Source organism: Oncorhynchus kisutch, linkage group LG7 (assembly GCF_002021735.2).
Source record: "Oncorhynchus kisutch isolate 150728-3 linkage group LG7, Okis_V2, whole genome shotgun sequence".
Lineage (NCBI taxonomy): Eukaryota > Metazoa > Chordata > Actinopteri > Salmoniformes > Salmonidae > Oncorhynchus > Oncorhynchus kisutch.
In genome coordinates this window covers 48334898-48347089 of record NC_034180.2, presented here as the reverse complement: position 1 = coordinate 48347089, position 12192 = coordinate 48334898, and positions in this window count along the sequence as shown.

The following is a 12192-nucleotide window of genomic DNA, read 5'->3' as shown; positions in this document are numbered from 1 at the left end:
TTTAAATGTTTCCCCTTAAACCACTTGAGTGTTGCTTCAACAGTATACTTAGGGTCATTGTCCTGCTGGAAGGTGAACCTCCGTCCCAGACTCAAATCTCGGGAAGACTGAAACAGATTACCCTCAAGAATTTCCCTGTATTTAGCGCCATCCATCATTCCTTCAATTCTGGGGAGTTTCCCACATGCCTTTTGGTGAACACCAAACGTGTTTGCTTATTCTTTTCTTTAAGCAATGGCTTTTTTTCTGGCCATTCTTCTGTAAAGCCCAGCTCTGTGGAGTGTATGGCTTAAAGTGCTCCTATGACAAATACTCCAATCTCCGTTGTGGAGCTTTGCAGCTCCTTCAGGGTTATCTTTGGTCTCTTTGTTGCCTCTCTGATGAATGCCGTCCTTGCCTGATTCGTGAGTTTTGCTGGGCGACCCTCTCTTGGCAGGTTTGTTGTGGTGCCACATTCTTTCAATTTCTTAATAATGGATTTAATGGTTCTCCGTGGGATGTTCAAAGTTTCGTATATTTTTTGATCTGTACTTCTCCACAACTTTGTCCATGACCTGTTTGGAGGGCTCCTTGGTCTTCATGGTGCCGCTTGCTTGGTGGTGCCCATTTCTTGGTGGTGTTGCAGACTCTGGGGCCTTTTAGAACAGGTGTATATATACTGAGATCAAGTGACATATCATGTGCCACTTAGATTGCACACAGGTGGACTTAATATAACTCATTTTAGGACTTCTGAAGGCAATTGGTTGCGCCCGATCTTATTTAGGGGCGTCACAGCAAAGGGGGTGAATACATATGCACACACCACTTTTTTTTTCTTTTCTTTTTTTTGTTGAAATAAGTTATGTTTTTCATTTCACTTCAAATTTGGACTATTTTGTGTATGTCCATTACATGAAATCCAAATAAACATCAGTTTAAATGACAGGCTGTAATGCAACAAAATAGGAAAAATGCCAAGGGGATGAATACTTGTGCAAGGCACTGTATCATCTATCTGTACATGACAGCATTACCCTCTGTAGCGCCTTGCGGTCAGAGGCCTAGCAGTTGCCATACCAGGCAGTGATGCAACCAGTCAGGATGCTCTCGATGGTGCAGCTGTATAACTTTTTGAGGATCTGAGGACCCATTCCAAGTCTTTTCAGTCTCCTGAGGGGGAATAGGCATTGTCATGCCCTCTTCACAACTGTCCTGGTGTGTTTGGACCATGACTGAAGTGGAGCGGTTCGAGAGTTTCAAGTTCCTTGGTGTCCACATCACCAACAAACTATCATGGTCCAAACACACCAAGACAGTTGTGAAGAGGGCACGACAACATCTTTTCCCCCTCAGGAGAATGAAAAGATTTGGCATGGGTCCCCAGATCCTCAAAAAATTATACAGCTGCATAATCGAGAGCATCCTGGTATGGCAACTGCTCGGCATCTGACCATAAGGCGCTACAGAGGGTAGTGCGTACGGCCGAGTACATCACTGGGGCCAAGCTTCCTGACATCCAGGACCTACTAGTCGGTGTCATAGGAAGACCTTCCCCCCCTTATGTTTTTACACTGCTGCTACTCGCTGTTTATTAACTATGGATAGTCACTTTACAAATGACCTGGACTTACCTGTACCCCCGCACATTGACTCGGTACCGGTAGTCCCTGTATCTAGCCTCATTATTGTTATATACATTTATTTCTTGAACTGCATTGTTGGTTAAGGGCTTGTAAGTCAGCATTTCCCGTTAAGGTCTACACCCGTTGTAGTTGGCCCATGTGACAAATCAAATTTGATTTGATATAGCCTAATTTGCTGCCGTCGGGTGTTCACCAAATAAAAATGTAATTCACATTTTCAAACAGTACATTTGTATTTTCCAACGGGAATATACATTTGGGCGAGTTTTTTTCTCTCGCCTGAGTAGCTTCGTTTCACTGCCAAAAATAAAATTAAACCATCTAGTGAAATTATTTAATTTACCTTTATTTAACTGGGCAAGTCAGTTAAGAACAAATTCTTATTTTCAATGACAGCCTAGGAACAGTGGGTTAACTGCCTTGTTCAGGGGCAGAACGACAGATTTGTACCTTGTCAGCTTGGGGATTTGATCTTTCAACCTTTCGGTTACTAGTCCAACGCTCTAACTACTTGCCGAAATAACAACACAATGTCAAATACAGGTAGCCTAGTCAAATAATTAACATCCAATCACATTAACCGTTACTCTCTAACAGGAAACCTTCACATGACAATTGAATCAAGATTACTTTTGAGTAGTAAGACATGTATGAAAGCAACAGATACCATTAATAAGAAGGGGCTAGAAGCGTCTTATATGGTGAGCTACAGAGTGGCTAAGATAGGCAAGCCCCATACTATTGTGGAGGACTTAATTCTTCCTGCTGCTGCGGATATGGCTGGGACAATGCTGGGGGAAAAGGCCCAAAAAAACAATACAGACAATGCCTTCATCAAACAACACTGTTTCCTGACACATCAGTGACATGGCAGGAGATGTTTTGAAACAATTACTGCTTTGCGTACAAGCCAGTGAATTATATGCATTACAGCTGGATGAGTCAACAGATGTGGCGGACCTAGCACAGCTCCTGGTGAGTGTCCGTTACATTTATGGGGGTCAATTAAGGAAGACATCCTCTTCTGCAAACCACTGGAAACCAGGACAACATGAGAGGATATTTTTTAAAGTGCTGGTCATCTTTGTGACATCAAATGGACTTTGGTATCTGTACTGATGGTGTAAAAAGCCATTACAGGGAGACATAGTGGAGTGGTAACGCGTGTGCAAGCAGTTGCTCCCGACGCCACTTGGGTACACTGCAGCATCCACCAAGAGGCTCTTGCTGCCAAGGGAATGCCTGACAGCTTGAAATACGCTTTGGATGCTACAGTGAACATTTTTAACTATGTTAAAGCAAGGCCCCTGAACTCTTGTGTATTTTATGTATTGTACAATGATATGGGCAGTGACCATGTAACTCTTTTACAACATACACAAGTGTGCTGATTATCAAGGGGCAAATTATTGACGCATTTTTTACTTGTCTGACCGCTTGCGTGATGACGAGTTTCTCACACGACTGGCCTATCTGGGTGATGTTTTGTCTCGCCTGAATGATCTGAATCTAGGATTACAAAGACTCTCCGCAACTATATTTAATGTGCGGGACAAAATTGAGGCTATGATTAAGAAGTTGGAGCTCATGTATGTTATGACAACCAATGACAACAGGTAACCAGGCTAGCAAAAAAATAAATACATGTTTTAATTGCTTAGTGAATCTTTTCACCATCCAAGTGTGTGGGAATTCCCCATTTGAACCCCTGACATTTTTAATAACTTCTGCTCATGAACAAGGTTTGTGCTTCAACAGAGCCAGGCCCAGTTAATGGGACCTGTTGACTGATGGCCAGTTTGAGTCCCTGCTGAGATCACCAGATTCTCAGACTTTTTACTCAGTATCTCTGAATGCAGTAGGACGTCCTGGCCTTGCTTCGTACTGCAACGAGCCATTGTTTATAGATGGCTCGTTGTTGTGGAAGCTTCTGTAACCTGGCCTCCTAGATCAATCAAACATAAACTTTGGTTGATCAAGCATTTAAAACACGTTTTTATCCAGGGTCTCACATTTTACGCCTGTAGAAGTGGAAGATTACGTGGTAGCTTACTCTTGCGTGACTGCACAGTCTAAAATGGACTACAATGGCAGCCCACCTGCGGAAAATGGGATACCCCAGATAATAATGTGTTTTCAAAACTTATTTGATAGCGAAGGACTCGTTTAACTCGACAAATCATAAATATTGTTCCAAGAGATACTGAATATGCCTCTGACTGGCAACTTAATTTTGCTGAAACAGAATAGTTTAGGATTGGTTGATCAAGGACGGCAGGCTATAGAAGGTTCCGCAATTAGCCCTCTGTCAATAATGGACGTAAAGTTTCAATATACTATGTAAATCTGTTTTCCTGGCTATCATTCTGAGGACTTGTAACCAGTACTGAAGCACAGTCTGAGTGTCACGTTCTGACCATCGTTCTTGTGTGTTTTCCTTGTTTTAGTGTTGGTCAGGACGTGAGCTGGGTGGGCATTCAATGTTGTGTGTCTGGTTTGTCTATTTCTATGATTGGCCTGATATGGTTCTCAATCAGAGGCAGGTGTTAGTCATTGTCTCTGATTGGGAACCATATTTAGGTAGCCTGTTTTGTGTTGGGTTTTGTGGGTGATTGTTCCTGTCTTTGTGTTTGTGGCACCAGATAGGACTGTGTTGGTTTTTTTCACGGTTCTTCTTTTGTAGATTGTTGTATTTACATCTTTATTAAAGATGTACAAAATTAACCACGCTGCATTTTGGTCCGCCTCTCTTTCACCAGAAGAAAACCGTTACACTGAGAGCAAGATCACACACCGATACATAAAGGAAAGCAACACTGGAGTGTTCAGTTTCAACGGTTTCATTTCTGCAGTGATATATTTCCTATGGAGATGGATAGAGTTGCAATACTGCTTCATACTGCATCTATCGAGGTGACTATTACTTATAATCTACCTAGCTGTTCCCGATGACTATTTATAGTCTACCTACACCTAGTCGTTCTCTTACTATTATTTATCTGCATCTTTTGCAGAGATTGACTTGCAGTCTGTATGTGATTCGTGCCCCCCATTCCTCAACAAATGCATTCTAGGCCTGCAAAACACATGCAGGTAGTTACTGAATAACATTTTAAGCAGAGGTTACTGTAAACAAAAGAGCACTATCTGACCTCGGACAAAACAGCTGTAAACCAGGCATGAAGACCCCTGTGGATACAAGTTGTAGTCCATGTGTCATAGATACACGTATTTGTTTCTGGGTTCCTCACTGTAACTCAATGTTTTTAAATGGCAAATGAAGTCACTAATCCTAACTGTATAGGGACAAAGCTGACGTTGGAGTCAATGTAGGTTAAACATACAAGTAGTGTATCAATATTACTATGTATAAAGTATTTTGTTTGACTAAAAACAATATTTGCAACTTCTGGGTAATCCAGACGTTGATTAAATGAATCCAAACTGCAGAAGTAAATGTTCATCTAGGTGAAGATAAGAACATCGATTTTTGATTCAGACCTCCGTTCCCTGAACAGTTTCTCTTATTGCTCCATGTCCTCTGTGCAGTTTGTTCGACAAGATGAATTTGAATGAGAGAATTGTGGCATCATAACGCGAAGCAGTTCTGTTTCAAAGATAGGAAATACAGCTTTACATTTTCTGGATGATACAATAAATGACCCCGATGCCCCTAATCAGATCAATAGAATGTATAAAGGCATTCATTCATCTTTGACAAGCAATTATAGCAACTTTCAAATTATTATCACTCTTTAAGGAAATGTCTCTGAAGTTTGATTTAGTAATCCAGACATGCATTGAACTTTCCTCCATTCCATATATCTGATTTAGCCTATTTCTAATTGACATGGACATGTCTTCTGTTCCAGACATTTCAATTCTATTCCGATGCCATGGATAAAGCCCAGTGTTACAATTTATGTCGACATAAGATAACCATGAGCCGTGCCAAAGATGGAGTCAAGTAAGGGGGCAAACTACAACACGGTCTCTGAGTCACCCTGCCTGGACTGGACCAGACTAGACCAGCACTAACTTAAGCCAATGCAACAAGAGCTGTGCCCATGACACCGCCTTCTCTCTATGCAAGAAATTCTCACTGTTGCCTTGAGCATGTACCAAAATGCATCTGTTTTTGTGTTCCCTCTGTCAACACCAATAATGTCCTTTCAGTGTGAAAATTAGGATCTTGCCTGCAGATTGGAATTTTCCTTATTCTACCTTGTTTTAAGGGCATCTCTGGGGGGGGGGGGGGGGGGGTGGTGACGTTCCCATTGGGTCCCTTGAGGGTTTCGGACGACATTATCCCACTAATGTTCCCTTGGGACCATGACGTTCCCTTGGGACCATCATGTTCCCTTGGGATCATCATGCAATGTCCTAAGGACTAGTAAAATGAATGTCCTAAATGGTCCTCAGTGACGTCCTGGGAACTTACAGGGAACGTAGACAAAGGTCCCCATGAGAACGTTCCCTTGAGACCATCACGTGACATTCTTAGAACATTCTCAGAACTTCAGAGGGATAATATCACGCCAAAACTCTTAAGGGACCTAATAGGAACATCGCCGACTGTCCTCAGGACGTCCCCTGTTTGCTGGGTTTCCACCACACAGGACTCCTCATTACCTCGCCGTCATAATGCCCTCCCTCCTTCCCCACCCTCCCCATACCTGCTTTGTGTATCACCTAAATCTTTCCCCACTTTCCCACAGAGGCTGAACAAAAGTGTATTGAAAGAAAAAAAAAACCTTACCTCTTTTGCCATAGGAAGGTTTTTTTGTTGTAGAAAAAAAGTTGGCTTCTAACCCAGTTACCTTCTATAAACTGTGCAGGATTCTTGGCAGCCTCACGTGGTTCATCTGAGGACAATGCCGAACTGGAAAAACAGCCAGTGCCTCCCGCATACTGAGACAGAAGTGATTCAGAAACCACAACTGACGGAATATCATAAGGAAAGTTACTATAACCATCAATGCTGGCTTCCTTTCCCCGTGTAGATTCATTCCCCTGATAACTCCCTCATACTGTATTAAATAAAAATGGTGTCTCTTCCCCACTCTGAATCAAAGAGGAGCAGTGTTCCTCTTCAACTTGAATGAACTACCCAGTGGGCTCCGGGTAGCTCGGGCAACCGGCAGCCAGTCAAGTCACTAAGGATTAACAAGTTATTTTAATCTTTCTCATCTCGTTAAATAAGATATTCTCATCTCATTGGTCAAAAGACACAGGATGGTGTGCTGTTTCTTCATGTTTATGGTTGAGAGTACATCTTCTCTCATTATCTTCACAAACACATACATCAGAGATGGAAGTAAACCGTTTTAATTGGCAACACATTGTTTTAATGCTATTGTACTGTAGGAAAATTGGACATTTCACTACAGCTTGGCATTACTCTACTAACAGTTACAGACAGGTATATAAACTGTAATCAACAATATGGGTGGTACCAGTACAGTTTGTTGTTAAATAACTAGGACAAAAAAAGGACTGATATCTCTTACCAGGATATAACAGGGATGAGTTAACAATCTTTTCTCTCTTTATGTTACTTTATGTTTTGCCGATTGTCCTAAAAGTATTCAAAATTGTTACCTGAATGCTCAAAATCGTTAGAACGTCTTATAAACAACTGTAGCAGTTGATGTCATGATGACATCCCAGACTATATCTGAAGTTACCGTGTTTTTGCCGAAACAGAATGTAAGAAAAAAAATGACTGTGATGTACCTGAATGCGGCCTGAAGGACACAACCACTGTACCTACAGTACAACTCACAGTGGTACAGTAGTAGTGCATGTCCATTTGATTTAAGTTTTAAACGATATACCAGACTCAAAGTAGTCTAGGAGCATCAATGGACAGATTATCCCAGCATGGTTTTTGATGGTAGATATAAAATGAATGAATTAACATTTTGTCATGTACATTTTATTCATGAACAGTGTCCAGGGCCCAGCAACTTCCCAAATCCAGCTACAATTATTTAATTGAGTTGCAGTCTGTTGTCTGAATAATTTACTAAAGAGCATTTTAGGTCAAGAGGATGCTTATAACAAACACAACCTATTTAAGGTGTTATGCCATTTTGGTGCAGACTAGAGTATCACTGTGCCATTAAATGAAATGGTTATATTGTTTAAATTCAATAGGAGAATTTGATCATCCGAAAGGAAGTCTTGTGAAACCAAAGAAACCTAAGAAAATGTGAAAATGTGTCCTTTTTTTAATGATCTACTCAAGGTAAGCCACAATGCAAACCTCTCCAACAATGAGGAAGCTTTCAGCTCTGCGCTCACTTGCCTAAGGTGACTTGCAGGCAACAATAGCTGACACAATAAATCTCATTCAAGGTTGAAGAAAAGAGGGACAGGCTTTCTTGTAATCAGATGAGTAATAAATCACAAAGACAAACTATACTTCTAAAAATAGATATTTGTGTAACTTAGCACAGATAAAGAAACACTGATCCATTTATTAGAAGTTTATATGGGTAAATCTGATGATCAAATCCACATTATGGTAGAAAAGAATCGAAAAAAATTCTGCCCGAGTACATTACAGTACTGAGTACAAAGTCATTGCAATGAGTCGTATCTTTACTGCAAGACATTATGTAAATCAATACAATTGTAGATTGCATTCTGTCATTGAAGAATCCTTAGTGGCAATCTATAGTTCAAACAATAATGAAGAATTCATAGACAGAACTATGAATGCAAGAACTGGCCATTCATGATATCAAAACTATAGTTTTAACTGTGTTATGAGTCTATAGAGTGTTTGCTTGAAATTACATTATTTACAAACATTGGAACAAAACAAGCTTATACAACGCTTTTCAGAAAATATTCAGACCACTTGACTTTTCCCACATTTTGTTATGTTACAGCCTTAAAGATAAAAAGGAGAAGTACCTTATTTACGTAAGCTTTCAGACCTTTTGCTATGAGATTCGAAAAAGAGCTCAGCAGCATCCTGCTTCCATTGATTGTCCTTGAGATGTTTTGTATATTGCCGACAGGTTTAGCACTCATCACTGCATTCTTGTCCAGAACATTGTTTGGCCCACTTTGATGTCACGTTGGTTGATACATTGCTATGTTTTCGTTTATAAAGCCCTTTTACAAAAAGTCCCACTGTACTTAACATCTTTACTAAACTTTAGACATACCAGTTACCAGTTACACCACCTGTGTGTGTGTGTGTGTGTGTGTGTGTGTGTGTGTGTGTGTGTGTGTGTGTGTGTGTGTGTGTGTGTGTGTGCACGTAAAATATATATATTTTAATCTTACACTGCTTGTAGACTAGTTGAACGCCATGTCATCCTCCTTGCTTTCATGTTGGCAAAACAGCCTATGGATCTGTCATACAGTACACGTTTTAAGTTTTTGCTGTCATAGGCTACCTAGTTAAAATGCTTGCTAGCCTAACTTCCTCGCAAGGGCAACAATGAACCAGCTAAGCTAGCTAGCTAGTTAATGTGAGCCTACATCTAGGCTAGATATTGAACTTCAGTCGTTTCAGGCCAGTGGCCCAATATAGGGTTAGATCAGAATCGCTTTCGAACCAGGGTCTGTAGTGGCGCCGCTAGCACTGTGATACAGTGCCATAGACGGCTGCGCCACTTGGCAGCCCCGAGATACATGGGCTACACATACTGGGCTACACATACATGGGCTACACATACTGGGCTACACATACTGGGCTACACATACTGGGCTACACATACTGGGCTACACATACATTGGCTACACATACTGGGCTACACATACTGGGCTAAACATACTGAGACAGAGGGGCACTGTTTTCTGTCTCTCAGATGATTTCTCCGGTGACATTCAGCCACTTGCAAATATTTGGGGAAGCCTGGCTTCCTTTGGCATCCATGAATACATGCCACTGTGTGGTAGTCCTGATCACCGACGACGATGAGACGGCCTAATGGAAGGAAGTCAGAGACCTGGTAGCAAGACTAAAGAGCTGATCGTGGACTACGCCCCCGTCCACATCGATGGGGCTGGGGTGGGGCAGGTCGAGAGCTGCAAGTTCCTTTGTGTCCACATCACTAAGGAATTATCATGGTCCACATACACCAACACAGTTATGAAGAGGGCACAACAACACCTCTTCCCCCTCAGGAGGCTGAAAAGACTTGTCATGGGCCCTCAGATCCACAAAAAGTTCTACAGCTGCACCAAAGAAAGCATCTTGACTACCTGCATCAACGCCTGATATGACAACTGCTTGGCATCCGATCGCAAGTCGCTACAGTGGGTAGTGCGTATGGCCTAGTACATCACTGGGGCCAAGCTCCCTGCCATCCAGGACATCTATACCAGGTGGTGTCAGAGGAAGGCCCTAAACATTGTCAAAGAGTCCAACCACTCAAGTCATAGACTGCTCTCTCTGCTACTGCATGGCAAGCGGTACCGACGCACTAATTCTGGAACCAACAGCTTCTGAACAGCTTCTACCTCCAAGCTATAAGACTGCTAAATAGTTAGTCTGGGTAGCTATTGCTTAACTATTTAACTATCTGCACTGACCCTTTTTACACTAACTCTATTGACTCATCACATACAGTGCTGTGTTTATTATCTATCCTGTTGCCTAGTTACTTTACCCCTACCTATACGTACATATCTACCTCAATTACTTCATACTCTTGCACATTGACTTGGTTCTGCTACCCCGTGTATATAGCCAAGTTGTCGTTACTCATTGTGTATTTTTTTCTTGTGTTATTTGTCTTGTGTTATTTTTCAATTTGTCTATTTGTATCTCTGCATTGTTGGAAAGGCCCCTTAAGTATTTTGACTGTACAGCACAACAAGGTGAGTCCAAAAATGTGCTGTTGCATAAATGATGTAATATGCCAGGGAGATATGTATGCGGGAGCTAAGAAAGCAATACTAAGTGTATGTTGTGTAGTAAGCTGTTAGTAGCTCATGTGCCTCGCCCTAATAATTTGGTCCCTTTCCACCTCATAACTTAGCCTACTGCTCTGACTTTGTGGTGCACATGTAGCCTATAGCCTGTTTTAAAGAAATGCCATCATCAAATATTGTAAGAGCTTTCATTTTCTGCTTATATGCCCCCTTTATTTATCCTACGGTTCTGACTTGGTTTACAGGGAGAATACTGTAAGAACGGCCCATGTTCTCAATTATGTTGCTGTACATTTCGAAAGTGCTGAACAAATAGTTATATTGACTACGTCTGTCTTAGCTCACTCATTATCTTATTTGAAATTACAGATTGCCTCTTATCTGCTCACAGTTCCTTTATGCCATAGCTTGTACATCTCAATTGTCATTAGAAACCACATTTGTTTAAGCAAGTCAGACATATCAGCTATGTTTAAAAAAAGGCAGTAAATGAGGCTGTCAGACAAGTCTCTGCTGATAGCCAGGTGTAGCGGTGGTAAGGATTCACTCCATGTGTTACACTCCGATCTGTTTCAACTGTCTTTGTGCTTGTCTTCACCCCCCTCCAGGTGTCACCCATCTCCCCCATTATCCCCTGCGTACTTATTCCCGTGTTCTCTGTTTGTCTGTTGCCAGTTTGCTTTTTTCGTGAAACCTACCAGCATTTGTTCCCCTACTCCTGCCTGTTTCTTGCTCCTGTTTTTTTAGTCCTTCCCAGTTTTGACTGTCCTGCCTGCCCTGACCCTAAGACTGCTGTTCTGTTCCTTACCCTACCATACTGGATTATTGACCCCGGCTAACCCTGACCCTGAGACTGCTGTTCTGTTCCTTACCCTACCATACTGGATTATTGACCCCTGCTAACCCTGACCCTGAGACTGCTGTTCTGTACCTTACCCTACCATACTGGATTATTGACCCCTGCTAACCCTGACCCTGAGACTGCTGTTCTGTACCTTACCCTACCATACTGGATTATTGACCCCTGCTAACCCTGACCCTGAGACTGCTGTTCTGTACCTTACTGCTGTTCTGTACCTTATTACTAGTAGTAATACTGTATATACATGTAAACAGGGCTGACTGGTAGCAGGAATATATACATACTGATGGTAATATACCAGTAGTAATACTGTATATACATACTGATGGTAATATACTAGTAGTAATACTGTATATACATGTAAACAGGGCTGACTGGTAGCAGGAATATATACATACTGATGGTAATATACTAGTAGTAATACTGTATATACATACTGATGGTAATATACTAGTAGTAATACTGTATATACATACTGATGGTAATATACTAGTAGTAATACTGTATATACATACTGATGGTAATATACTAGTAGTAATACTGTATATACATGTAAACAGGGCTGACTGGTAGCAGGAATATATACATACTGATGGTAATATACTAGTAGTAATACTGTATATACATACTGATGGTAATATACCAGTAGTAATACTGTATATACATACTGATGGTAATATACCAGTAGTAATACTGTATATACATGTAAACAGGGCTGACTGGTAGCAGGAATATATACATACTGATGGTAATATACTAGTAGTAATACTGTATATACATACTGATGGTAATATACTAGTAGTAATA